At 34.7% G+C, this 14,709-nt stretch overlaps 1 protein-coding gene across 1 annotated transcript in view; it reads right to left on the bottom strand.

Moving 5' to 3' along the window:
* The window catches only part of LOC135203768 (uncharacterized), a 90,709-nt gene that overhangs the window by 75,354 nt on the left and 646 nt on the right, over nucleotides 1-14,709 (bottom strand). The gene's annotated exons all lie outside the window — the stretch shown is intronic.

Raw genomic sequence — 14,709 nt, forward strand, 5'->3', positions numbered from 1 at the left:
CGTATTTTAAAGTGATATTTCATCTCTAACTTTCAAAATAGGACATTAATTTTTTTTAATGTGTCATAAAAATCTTATAAAATCCACAAAACAGATTTAAACATTTACGAAAAGAGTGTTCTTAAAAAAATTAAAATTGTTTTATGGGAGTTTTGTGGATTTTATAACATTTTATAACATCTTAAAAAAGCGTATAATGCCCGATTTTGAAAGCTATGGATCAATATCACACCCCTCCCCCCCAAAAAAAAAAAAAAAAAAAAAAAAGAAACACACACACACACACACACACACTGAATCACGATTTCAAAGTAAACCTTATTTATACTTTTTGCGTAAAACTTTTCTAAACTTCAAGGCATTATGTAACACAAAACGTTGAAGTTCGTGTTTTTAAATAAAAAAAAATTTAATAACTTCTTTATATATGTTTTTATACGCAACAAAACAATAAGCAGGTGCGCAGCTCTTGTTACCTTGTAAGGTATAGGTGACCTTACCTAAGGCGTAAGTGAGACAGGTGAGCAGAGAGAGAGAGAGAGAGAGAGAGAGAGAGAGAGAGAGAGAGAGAGAGAGAGAAGTGTATCACTAGAGAAATTTTCCACTATAGAAGGTGAAAGAGTTAAAAATTATTTCTCAGTTTTGAGAGAGAGAGAGAGAGAGAGAGAGAGAGAGAGAGAGAGAGAGAGACTTGAATCTAAAGCTTGCTTGCGTGGGTGGCGTTGTCCATTTTATGTGCCTGTGTGCGGCAGAGAGAGAGAGGAGAGAGAGAGAGAGAGCCTGCTGCACCGCCCTGGGCTTACAACACAATAGGTAGTTGCCGTTATAAATATATTATGAATGCTTTATATAGATACGTATATACAAATCGACAACGCCCCCACTTACTACGCTTTGGTGAGTCATGGAATCCCCCCCCTCTCCCCCCTCTCTCTCTCTCTCTCTCTCTCTCTGGAGATAACGTTAGTCACTGGATAATAAAACAATATCGTCAAAAGACGTTTGATATCGATTTCGAAGTCGGAAATTCCACAACACGTGAGACGACTATCTCTCTCTCTCTCTCTCTCTCTCTCTCTCTCTCTCTCTCTCTCGTAGATAACTGTCGTTAGGCGAACTCGTCGACCTTTATAGACATTTCGACGAGTTACTGGATCCTAGCAGAAGCGACCTTTAGCTAAAAGCGCTGGAAATGTCATTCAGTTTGTGCATAGAAAAACAAGAAGAGGGAAATAGCAATAAAAGGGGGAATAATAAAGTAGGGGAGATGGATAGATGCTTGAGAATAGAGAGAGAGAGAGAGAATAATAAGTAAGGTAGGGGAGATAGATAGATGCTTGAGAATAGAGAGAGAGAGAAGAGAGAGAGAGGAGAGAGAGAGAGAGAGAGAGAGAGTAAGGTAGGGGAGATAGATGCTCGAGAATAGGGAAGAGGAGAGAGAGAGAGGGTGAGAATAATAAGTAAGGTAGGGGGATAGATAGATGCTGAGAAGAGAGAGAGAGAGAGAGAGAGAGAGAGAGAGAGAGAGAGAGAGAGAGAGAGAGAGAGAGAGGCTAAGGACAGGAATGGATGGGTGGGACGTCCCTTCCGGCCCAATGCCTCTTCTCTTCTTATCTCTCTTCAAAGAGAGAGAGAGAGAAAGGGGGGGGGGGGGGTGAAGTAAGGATAGGAATGGATGGGTGGGACCTCCCTTCCTGCCCAGTGCCTCTTCTCTTCTTATCTCTCTTTTAGACCTTACAGACCTTACATCTTGTTCGGGTTGCCCCAGGTCCCTCAGTGTGAGGCACCTCTAATGTCTACCAGAGAGTTGCTAGTACATCTTCCGGTATATTTTGCATCTTTCCAATCTTGGATGGTCTGGATGCAGTTTATATATTTATCGAGCTTATTCTTAAACACATCTACGCTCACTCCTGTTATATTCCTCAGATGAGCTGGCAACGCATTGAATAGACGCTGCATTATCGATGCTGGTGCGTAGTGGATTAATGTCCTGTGTGCTTTCCTTATTCTTCCTGGTATAGTTTTGGGCACTATTAATCTACCTCTACTTGCTCTTTCTGATATTTTTAGCTCCATGATGTTTTCGGCTATTCCTTCTATCTTTTTCCATGCCTGAATTATCATGTAGCGTTCTCTTCTCCTTTCTAGACTATACAATTTTAAGGATTGTAGTCTTTCCCAGTAGTCAAGGTCCTTAACTTCTATTCTAGCTGTAAAGGACCTTTGTACACTCTCTATTTGTGCAATATCCTTTTGATAGTGTGGGTACCATATCATATTGCACTATTCAAGTGGACTACGAACATATGTTTTGTAAAGCATAATCATGTGTTCAGCTTTTCTTGTTTTGAAGTGCCGTAACAACATTCCCATATTTGCTTTACATTTTGCCAATAGAATTGCTATTTGATCATTGCATAACATGTTCCTATTCATCATCACACCAAGGTCTTTAACTGCTTCCTTATTTGTGATTGTCTCATTATTAGGTCCCCTATATGCATATAGCTTTCCTTCTCTGTCTCCATAGTTTATTGATTCAAATTTATCAGAGTTAAATACCATCCTATTTACCTCTGCCCAATCATATACTTTGTTAAGGTCTCTTTGTAGCGCGTTCCTATCTTCCTCACAAGTAATTTCTCTACTTATTCTTGTGTCATCGGAGAAACTACTCACTACCGAGTCCTTAACATTACTGTCTATGTCTGCAATCATAATAACAAACAGTAATGCAGCTAACACCGTACCTTGTGGCACAACGGAAATTACCTTAGCTTCATCCGATTTCTCATCGTTTGCAAAAACTATCTGTTTTCTGTTGTGTAAAAATTCTTTTAACTATCTTCCTACTTTATCCACTATATTATGTTTTCTAATTTTCTTCGCTAATATATTATGGTCTACCTTGTCAAAAGCTTTTGCAAAGTGTAGATAAACCACATCTGTTTCATTTCCGCTTTTCATATTTTTGTATATGTTCTCATGGTGGACTAACAGTTGGGTTTGTGTACTTTTTCCGGGTACGAAACCATGTTGTCCTATATTAAACAGATTATTTTTTATTAAATGTTTCATAATATTTTTCTTCATTACCCTTTCATACACTTTCATAATATGTGATGTTAGATTCACAGGCCTATAATTACTTGCCTCTAGTCTTGATCCACTTTTGAATGTAGGGGTAATATATGCTAATTTGTGCTCATCATAAATCTTGCCTGTGTCTACACTTTGTCTTAATATTGCAAGTGGCTTGGCGATAGAATGAACTACTTTCTTTAACAAAATAGCAGGAACACCATCAGGCCCTGCTGCAGCTCCATTTTTAATTTCATTAATAGCCTACACAATATCAGCTTCATTAATATCTATGTCAGCTAAATATTCACTATTTTCTTCCCTTACTTCTATATCATTATCTTCATTATCTATTCTACGGGTGAATTCTCTCTTATATCGTTCTGCCAATATGTTACAAATTTCCTTTTTTTCATTTGTTAATCTCCCTTCAATTCTTAGAGGGCCTATTTCTATTCTTCTTTTATTCATCTTTTTCGCATATGAGTACTATAATAGTTTGGGGTTTTGCTTGATATTTACTAGGGTTTTTTCTTCCAAGTCCCGTTTTTCATTTTCTTTTGATTGCATAATCTTTTGTTCTGCATTTTCTATCTTACTTTTTAGTTCTATAAGTTTCCATGCATTTTTTTCTTTTGCAAGACCTTTTTTCCATTTTCTGATTTTCTGGAACAATATCCTTCTGTAACATAATTCATCTCGTTCACAAATACTAGGTCTAAAGTATTTTCCTTTCTTGTTGGCAGGTGCTTTATTTGTTGAATGTTGTATTCTAGTAGCATATCTAATAGCTTTTCGAATTGCCTCTTATCTTCTGCACTACTATTACTCTCTTTTTTATATGTATAAGTACAACCACAATCTCCTTTTCGCTTTTTCTAGTCTACGAAAGGAAAGTTGAAGTCTCCAGATAGGAGAATAGTCCAGTCCTTGTGATTTCTACATATATCATCTAATTTTTCTATTATTAAGTCAAACTCTTTAGTATTAGGGGTCTATATATATTACTATGTTCATTAATTTTTCAGATTCAAATTCTACCGCTATTAGTTCACATTCTGAGTTACTATATTTCTCATATATTTTTCCTTGTTTTTTGTCTTTCCCATATATTGCGGTTCCCCCTTGATTCCTATTTTTTCTATCTGATCTATAAGTTTGGAACCCTTTTATTTGATCATAATTCCCAGTCTCTTGGGAATACCAGGTTTCACTTATATTCATTATATCTATTTTCTTTTCAATTTGGGTTAGTTCTTCTAAGTACTCTATTTTTCTTTTGAGTTACTCGTAACTAAACCCTGCGCATTCATCACTATGATGGTTTGCGTGTTTTCTCCTTCATTTAATATTGGTAGTAATAAGGATTTTCCCATGTCTCTTTCCTGTTCTGGTATGTTGTTCTTTTTTTCATTTCCAGAAATTCTGACATTAAAAAATCCAACTTTTCCATAATATTTGATCTTCCTTCATCATAATTATTCATTTTGTGTCTGAATCTGCAATTTTCTCCGTATCTGCAATATCCTCTTGCATCATAAATACAGTTCTTATCTCTTGAGTTGTATCCTGGAGCCGAGGCTTGGAAATTTTTTGCTGACATCACTGCATATCGCGTTGATGGCTTGGTTTTTTCTTTTACCTGATATTCTTCATTCCTCTCTTTATTTGTTTCTTTCTTATTTTGGATTTTATTACTTGATTGATTATTTATTTGATTTTGATTCATGGCTACAGGGTGCATATATTTACATTTTTTGTCAAACTTACATCCTTTTCCTTCTTTTAGGTTTTTGCATATTTTTGGATGTAGATCTCTGCAATCATCCTCATAGGTGTCTAGGTATGCACATTTACCATAGTTGTGACATACCTTAGGATGTTTGTAGTAACATCTTTCTCCAAATCTGCAATTCCCTCTTTTCAAAAGGTTGCAGACTTTGTCTTTTTTGTCTATTTTTTCCTCTTTCCCGTCATTGTGTAGATCTGGGTAGAACCTCTTCGGGATTTTCTTTTGTGTTGTCATATCATAATTTATTTCTTAGTAAGTATGCTGCTTTATTGCCTCATATGTAGTATCAATGAGTATCTCTGCATCCATACTTTTATCTTGTTCTTTGTTAACCTTATTTTTTTCTGTCATTTCAGTTTTGTTTACTTCTCTTCCGTTTTCCTCTTCTTCTTCTTCTTCTTCCTCTTCCTCTTCTTCTTCATCCTCAACTATTTGTACATTCAATCTTGATTTAATAACATTGTCTATCCATGATAGACATGTTGAGCAAAATATTCTGGTATCTTTTCTCATATCTTGCATTACCTCAGCACATTGTGGATGTGTCGGAATGTTGCATGCAGAGCATTTTCTAATCAGGTTATGTGGATTAACTATGCTATACCACACCTTACACAGTTTGCATGCTTTTGGCATTCTTTTTCCTAATGCATCAATTAGGATATTCACAATGTTCACCTTATTCATTTTCTTTGTTGGAATATGTTGGTTTATGTATATTTTCTTTATGAGTCTCTTGACCACTTGGATTTTATTTGGAACTTCTTCAATTATTTTCAAGATGTTTTCTGTTGATTTGTTCCAGTTTGAAGGATTATATCCTTCTAATATATCTATGAATGCTTTTGTATCTTTTTGGTTAGGACTGTTGCTGATCTCATAGATGAGAAATGCCAGTTCCCTTCCTGCTACCTCATCGTATTGTGAATCTGCCAAACAAGCTAAATTTCGCCATTTCTTCCCCCAGTTGGAACTTACTGCCATCTTGTTCTGATTTACAGTATTTCACTTGATAAACTAACTTAGAAGACGCTTTATCCTACTATTTTCACACCAATCTTATCACCGATAGTTCACGAACACTTCTAGATATTTCTCAAATTCTAGACATAAGTTAAACTTGTGATATCTGTTGATTAATCACTGTGTGCGGGAACGTCTCACCAAGCAAGATGGCTACTACGAGAGAGGAGAGAGACCTTACCTTACCTTACAGACCTTACATCTTGTTCGGGTTGCCCCAGGTCCCTCAGTGTGAGGCACCTCTAATGTCTACCAGAGAGTTGCTAGTACATCTTCCAGTATATTTTGCATCTTCCAATCTTGGATGGTCTGGGATGCAGTTTAGATATTTGTCGAGCTTATTCTTAAACACATCTACGCTCACTCCTGATATATTTCTCAGATGAGCTGGCAACGCATTGAATAGACGCTGCATTATCGATGCTGGTGCGTAGTGGATTAATGTCCTGTGTGCTTTCCTTATTTTTCCTGGTATAGTTTTGGGCACTATTAATCTACCTCTGCTTGCTCTCTCTGATATTTTTAGTTCCATGATATTTTCTGCTATTCCTTCTATCTGTTTCCATGCCTGAATTATCATGTAGCGTTCTCTTCTCCTTTCTAGACTATATAATTTTAAGGATTGTAGTCTTTCCCAGTAGTCTAGGTCCTTAACTTCTTCTATTCTAGCTGTAAAGGACCTTTGTACACTCTCTATTTGTGCAATATCCTTTTGATATGTGGTACCATATCATATTGCAATATTCAAGTGGACTACGAACATATGTTTTATAAAGCATAATCATGTGTTCAGCTTTTCTTGTTTTGAAGTGCCGTAACAACATTCCCATTTTTGCTTTACATTTTGCCAACAGAGTTGCTATTTGATCATTGCATAACATGTTCCTATTCATCATCACACGAAGGTCTTTAACCGCTTCCTTATTTGTGATGGTCTCATTATTGGTCCCTTATATGATATAGCTTTCTTCTCTGTCTCCATAATTTATTGATTCAAATTTATCAGAGTTAAATACCATCCTATTTACCTCTGCCCAATCATATACTTTGTTAAGGTCTCTTTGTAAAGCGTTCCTATCTTCATCACAAGTAATTTCTCTACTTATTCTTGTGTCATCTGCGAAACTACTCACTACCGAATCCTTCACATTATTGTCTATGTCTTCAATCATAATAACAAACAGTATTGCAGCTAACACCGTACCTTGCGGCACACCGGATATTACCTTGACTTCATCCGATTTCTCGTCGTTTGCAATAACTATCTGTTTTCTGTTGTGTAAAAATTCTTTTAACCATCTTCCTACTTTATCCACGATATTGTGTTTTCTAATTTTCTTCGCTAATATATTATGGTCTACTTTATCAAAAGCTTTTGCAAAGTCTAAATAAACCACATCTGTTTCATTTCCGCTTTTCATATTTTTGAATATGTTCTTCACGGTGGACTAACAGTTGGGTTTGTGTACTTTTTTTCCGGGTACGAAACCATGTTTGTCCTTTATTAAACAAATTATTTTTTATTAAATGTTTCATAATATTTTTCTTCATTACCCTTTCATACACTTTCATAATATGTGATGTTAGACTCACAAGGCCTATAATTACTTGCCTCTAGTCTTGATCCACTTGAAAGTAGGGGTAATATATGCTAATTTGTGCTCATCATAAATCTTGCCTGTATCTACACTTTGTCTTAATAATTGCAAGTGGCTTTGCGATAGAATGAACTACTTTCTTTAACAAAATAGCAGGAATTCCATCAGGCCCTGCAGCAAGCTCCATTTTTAATTTCATTAATAGCCTGCACAATATCAGCTTCATTTAATATCTATGTCAGCTAAATATTCACTATTTTCATCCTTACTTCTATATCATTATCTTTATTATCTATTCTAGGGGTTGTGATAATTCTTCTCTATATATCGTTCTGCCAGTATGTTGCAAATTTCCTTTTGGTTTTTTTCATTCGTTAATCTCCCTTCAATTCTTCAGAGGGCCTATTTTCTATTCTTTTCTTTTATCAATCTTCTTCGCATATGAGTATAATAGCTGGGGTTTTGCTTGATATTTAATAGGGTTTTTTTCTTCCAAGTCCCGTTTTTCATTTTCTTTGATTGTATAATCTTTTGTTCTGCATTTTCTATCTTACTTTTTAGTTCTATAACTTTCCATGCATTTTTTTCTTTTGCAAGACCTTTTTTCCACTTTTCAAGATTTTCTGGAACAAGATCCTTCTGTCTCTTGGTATGCATGAATGATGTTTACTTTTCTTCTCGGTATATATTTTTCCACTATTTTCTCCAATATTTTATATAATATCTCCGTATTTACCCTTATGTCATCACTTACGAAAAATGTTATCCCAATCTTTGTTTAATTCTTTCATTAATTTTCTGACCATTTTATATTTTTACTGTAGAAGTTGTATTTTCCATATCCTTCCCACTTTTTCATTTCTTGCTTATCTCTATTTTCACTTGCTTTGGAATGAACTGTTAATTCTATGACATTATGGTCTGAAATATTCGCATTATAAACTATTATTTCTTTAACATAATTCATCTCGTTCACAAATACTAGGTCTAAAGTATTTTCCTTTCTTGTTGGCAGGTGATTTATTTGTTGAATGTTGTATTCTAGTAGCATATCTAATAGCTTTTCAAATTGCCTCTTATCTTCTGCACTACTATTACTCTCTTTTTTTTTTTTAATGTATAAGTACAACCACAATCTCCTATTCGTTCTTTCCATTCTACGAAAGGAAAGTTGAAGTCACCAGAATAGGAGGAATAGTCCAGTCCTTGTGATTTCTACATATATCATCCAATTTTCAATTATTAAGTCAAACTCTTAGTATTAGGAGGTCTATATATTACTATGTTCATCAATTTTTCAGATTCAAATTCTACCGCTATTAGTTCACATTCTGAGTTACTATATTTCTCATATATTTTTCCTTGTTTTTGTCTTTCCCATATATTGCGGTTCCCCCTTGATTCCTATTTTTTTCTATCTGATCTATAAGTTTGGAACCCTTTTAGTGATCATCATTCCCAGTTCTATTGGGAATACCAGGTTTCACTTATATTCATTATATCTATTTTTCTTTTCATTTTGGGTTAGTTTCTTCTAAGTACTAATATATTTTTCTTTTTGAGTTACTCGTAACTAAACCCTGCGCATTCATCACTATGATGGTTTGTGCATGTTTTCTCCTTCATTTAATACTGGTAGTAATAAGGATTTTCCCATGTCTCTTTCCTGTTCTGGTATGTTGTTCTTTTTTGTTTTTTTCATTTCCAGAAATTCTGACATTAAAAAATCCAACTTTTCCATAATATTTGATCTTCCTTCATCATAATTATTCATTTGTGTCTGAATCTGCAATTTTCTCGTTTCTGCAATATCCTCTTGCATAATAACAAATAGTTATTATCTCTTGAGTAGAATTTCGGAGCTATGCTTTGAAATTTTTTGCTGACACCTCTGCATATCTCATGGTGTTTTGCTTTTCTCTTTACCTGATATTCTTGATTTCTCTCTTTATTTGTTTCTTTCTTATTTTTTTGGATTTTATTACTTGGTTGGTTATTTATTTGATTATGATTCATGGCTACAGGGTGCATATATTTGCATTTTTTGTTCGAACTTACATCCTTTTCCTTCTTTTAGTTTGGTTTTACATATTTTTTGGAGCAGATCTCTGCAATCATCCCCATATCCATCTAAGTATGCACATTTACCATATATTTCATAGTTTTGACTATCTTAGGATGTTTGTAGTAACATCTTTCTCCAAAATCTGCAATTCCCTCTTTTCAAAAGGTTGCAGATTTTGTCTTTCTTGTCTATTTTTTCCTCTTTCCCGTCATTGTATAGATCTGGGTAGAGCCTCTTCGGGATTTGCTTTTCTGTTGTCATATCGTAATTTATTTCTTCGTAGGTATGCTGCTTTATTGCCTCATATGTAGTATCAATGAGTATCTCTGCATCCATACTTTATCTTGTTCTTTGTTTTCCTTATTTTTTTTTCTGTCATTTCATTTTTGTTTACTTACTCTTCGTTTTCCTTCCGTCTCTTCTTCTTTTTCTTCTTCCTTCCTCTTCCTCTTCTTCTTCATTCCTCACTATTTTGTACATTCAATCTTGATTTAATAACATTGTCTATCCATGATAGACATGTTGAAGAAAAGCAAAAAATTCTTGTATCTTTTCTCAAATCTTGTATTACCTCAGCACATGTGGATGGGTCGGAATGTTGCATGCAGCACATTTTCTGATTAGGTTTTGTGGATTGACTATGCTATACCAAACCTTACACAGTTTGCATGCTTTTGGCATTCTTTTTCCTAATGCATCAATTAGGATATTCACAAGATTCACCTTATTCATTTTCTTTGTCGGAATATGTTGGTTTATGTATATTTTCTTTATGAGTCTCTTGACCACTTGGATTTTATTTGGAACTTCTTCAATTAATTTTCAAGATGTTTTCATTAGATTTTGTCCAGTTTGAAGGTTATATCCTCTAATATATCTATGAATGCTTTTGTATCTTGTTTTGGTTCGGACTGTTGCTGATTTCATAGATGAGAAATGCAGTTCCCTTCCTGCTACCTCATCGTATTGCGAATCTGCTAGACACGCCAAATTACGCCACCTTTCCCGCAGTTGGAACTTACTGCATCTTGTTCTGATTTATAGTCTTATCACGATAGTTCACGAAACACTTCTAGATATTTCTCAAATTCTAGTCGTATGTTAAACTTGTGATATCTGTTGATTAATCTGACTTCACGCGGGTACGACTCACCAAGCAAGATGGCTACTTACGAGAGAGAGAAGGGGGGTGAATTAAGGACAGGAAGGGATGGGAGAGATAAGAAGAGGAGAAGCAGACTCAAGAGGCACTGCCAGGGTGCCCTGCTCTCTTCTTATCTCTCTTCAAAGAGAGAGAGAGAGAGAGAGAGAGAGAGAGACAGTGCCATCTCTCTCTCTCTCTCTCTCTCTCTCTCTCTCTCTATATATATATATATATATATATATATATATATATATATATATATATGTGTGTGTGTGTGTGTGTGTGTGTGTATTCCATCATAAATAAGTACAAGTGCCAGTCATCATCGTCTCTCTCTCTCTCTCTCTCTCTCTCTCTCTCTCTCCTTCTCTCTACTCTCCTCTCTCCATAATGAGGACAAAGTCATCCATCAACCAAGTCTCAGTTTGCTGTCATAAATTTAATTACTTTTTTTTTTTTTTTTTTTTTTTTTTTTTTTTTTTTTTTTTTTAATCCTGATGCCCTTGTGCCCTTCACCCCCCCTGGCTCTGACTTATAATTTTATTGATTTTTTTTGAGTCATTAAAGCATGATTAATGGAGGCAAGGCATTAACGCTGTTTTTTTATTACATTTAATGAGTAAGATGGATACAGTTACCCTTTGTTTTTCGCATGTATGTATTTATCTATATATACATATATGTATACATTTTATATATATATATATGTATATATATATATATATATATATATATAGAGAGAGAGAGAGAGAGAGAGAGAGAGAGAGAGAGAGAGAGAGAGAGAGAGGTGGTTTTTGGGTTTTTACCAAACGACAACAGCGGAAAAGAAATGAGAATAAGGAAAACAAGAAGAAAAGATGTGGAGGAGGGACAGTAACAGAAAAAACAGGAAAGGGAGTGGAGAGCGATAACAAGAATAGGTAAAGAATAGGAAAAATAAGAGTTGAATAAAGAATAGACAAAATAAGAAATAAGGATATAAGATATCGACGCAAAGTTCCAACAGCGATATGGACGGAAATGAACCCGCTCTGCTGTTAGGGAGGGGGGTGCCGCTCGGGTGGGAGTTGGTTTTTGGGTATGTGGGGAGGGGAGGTAGTTATTGCACATGAAGCGGGAAAGATCAGTAAACGCATAGAAATTGTCTAAAGCGAGGCGGATTTCTAATTTGTATTATTAGTTATTTATTATTATTTATTTTTTATTATTGATTATTTTATTATTATTATTATTATAGGTTTCCGTTTTTAGCTATCATCTTTTTTTTTTTGGTTCGTACTGAAGTTCAGAACATGAAAAAGCTCTCTGTGTTCCCAGGGAGCCTTTAGTATTATTAGCTTTTGTACAGATTGAATATATATATATTCCTATATATATATATATATATATATATATATATATATATATATAATAAAACACGTCGTACTTTAAGCACAAACGCAAACACTAAAAAAAAAAGGTATTTCACGTCTTCTCAAATTAAGTACCAATCAAAACCTAATTCACCTGCGCTAATAAGGTCACCTTTTGTTCCTCCATTGGGTCAAGGTCAACTCTAATAACGAGGTCATCAAATTAGTACTTAATATCTGTAAATGACACGAGTACAAATTCTCGTAAGACATTCACGGAGTTTATCCCCAGTGTATAGATGTCTTCGTACGCCTATACGCTAAAGGAAGTTTCATATTATATAAATACAGGTTCAGATTGGCGTTGTCTAAATTTTTTTTCCCCTCCCTCTCCGTTTTTGAGGACCGCTTATCCGAAGTTGGGCAAGACGGAACACATGCTTGCTTGTTGCAAGCGCCGACAATAGAGCGGGTTTGGCCAGTTTTATTTTATTTTATTTTTTTTAAGCGAGAAAAACGGGTTGACGAAAAAAAATAAGTTCGTGACGGTTATGGCATTATGTAGGTAGGTAGGTAAGGGAGAGAGAGAGAGAGAGAGAGAGAGAGAGAGAGAGAGAGAGAGAGCTCTCAGAGTCACAAACATCGAAAGCTGTCAGCGACGACAGATGCAAGTAAGTGCGACAGATGACGGGTGAAAGTGACACTTGTGTTGGGGTGGTGTGATGCTCTGTGTGGGGTGATGCTCTGTTGGGGTGGGGGGGGGGGCGGGAGATGCAAGTCACACGTGACGCTATTTTGGAAATCTCTCGAGCGTTGCAGCAGACGACTTTTGAAAATGATGATGACATACAGGTAATATTCTGGTGACAGGTGAGAGAGAGAGAGAGAGAGATTTGTTATTAGAATAAATACACCGTATTATTCGGGGGGAGGGGGGGGGGTGAGGTAAGGAGGTTATAGTTACGTGGCAGTTGCCCAATAGCAAATTATGGAGAACGGTGCTTTCTATAGCTCATAGGGCGTAATTAAGTGATGATTATAGTGTGTACGTTGTATTATTATTATTATTATAGAAAATAAAGCTATGTTTTTGTATTGCACTTTAAGTCTTGACTGTTCAACATGTTACAGCCAAAGCACATTATTATTATATTATTATTATTATTATTATTATTATTATTATTATTATTATTATTATTATTATTATTATTATTATTATTATTATTATTATTTAAAAAATAAAGCAATATTTTTTATAACTTTTTTTATATTTTAAAGCTTGATTGTTCGGTATGTTACAACCAAAGCACATTATTATTATTATTATTATTATTATTATTATTATTATTATTATTATTATTATTATTATTATTAGTCTATGACAGCCATCCTATACGACCTGGTGGTATTTATAGTGTGGGGTTCCGGGTTGCATCTTGCCTCCTTAGGAGTCCGTCACTATTCTCACTATGTGCGCTGTTTCTAGGAGCACACCCTTCTGCATGAGTCCTGGAGCTACTTCAACCTCTAGTTATTATTATTATTAATTCACAAGAATCCACAGATTTAAAGATATAATCATATATTCTTAATTTCTTTTGTTTTCGTCGATATTGGGACGTAATCCCGACCAGATTTAAGCAGTATAGGATATACTGAAAAGGTCGACGATATAAATACCTTCATAATTTGGGCAAGTGTCCATTGAGTTGAATAGCTCAAGGACCCTTGAAACAATTGAGGGTCCAGGCGAGTTTGGGTCGAGGTATTTTACAAAGTCTTAGTTGAGGCGAATATAAAAATTATCTTTATAAGTCAGAAGTGATCCGAATAGTAATATTATTTGCAAAAGTTTACTAAGGACCGAATATTAATATTATTTGCAAAAGTCTAAAGTGGACAGATTATTAGAATTATTTTAAAAAGTCGAAATTAGTCCGAATATTAAAGTTATTTAAAAATTTCTAAAAGTGGAACGGTTATTAAAATTATTTTTAAATGTCTTAAAGCTGGACCGAATATTAACATTATTTTAAGAAGTCTAAAAGTGGACCGATTATTAAAATTATTTTGAAAAGCCTCAAGTGGAACAACTATTAAAATAATTGTAAAAATTCTAAAATGGACCGACTATTAAAATGCCCTAAGGCACGTAGAAAATAGGAAATAGTGCAGTTATTGGGATCTGATATTACGTGTTTTGTGGGTAGAAAAATCAAGGTATCTCGTATTTTGCATAATTAATTCATCCATGCAATAAATAACATAAACTGATTTTGCCTTCTAACTATTGATTCAAGGTTAAAATTACTGAATAAGTGAAGCGTGGAATATTTGTGTGTGTGTGTGTGTGAGAGAGAGAGATTGTTTATGTCTGCGCGTGCGCACATATAGGTATAATATTTAGAACTTGTAATACTCGCCCTCATGTGAAATATGATTATTGGCAAATGTCACGGTCACTTCAGTAGCTATGTTTAATTCAAGGTGAGGGATTCTGTAACATAAATATATATAATATGCGCCAAATCAGGTTAAACTTTATTGTACAAAGTTCATGGTACTGTAGTACATATATTTGTGCGTCTGATGCCTTTGATTGTGCACAAGCTCTTAGTTGTACACAACTTCAGTAACTGTCGTTTCTTTAT

This window comes from Macrobrachium nipponense, chromosome 36 (genome assembly GCF_015104395.2).
Source record: "Macrobrachium nipponense isolate FS-2020 chromosome 36, ASM1510439v2, whole genome shotgun sequence".
NCBI classification, from domain to species: Eukaryota; Metazoa; Arthropoda; class Malacostraca; order Decapoda; family Palaemonidae; genus Macrobrachium; species Macrobrachium nipponense.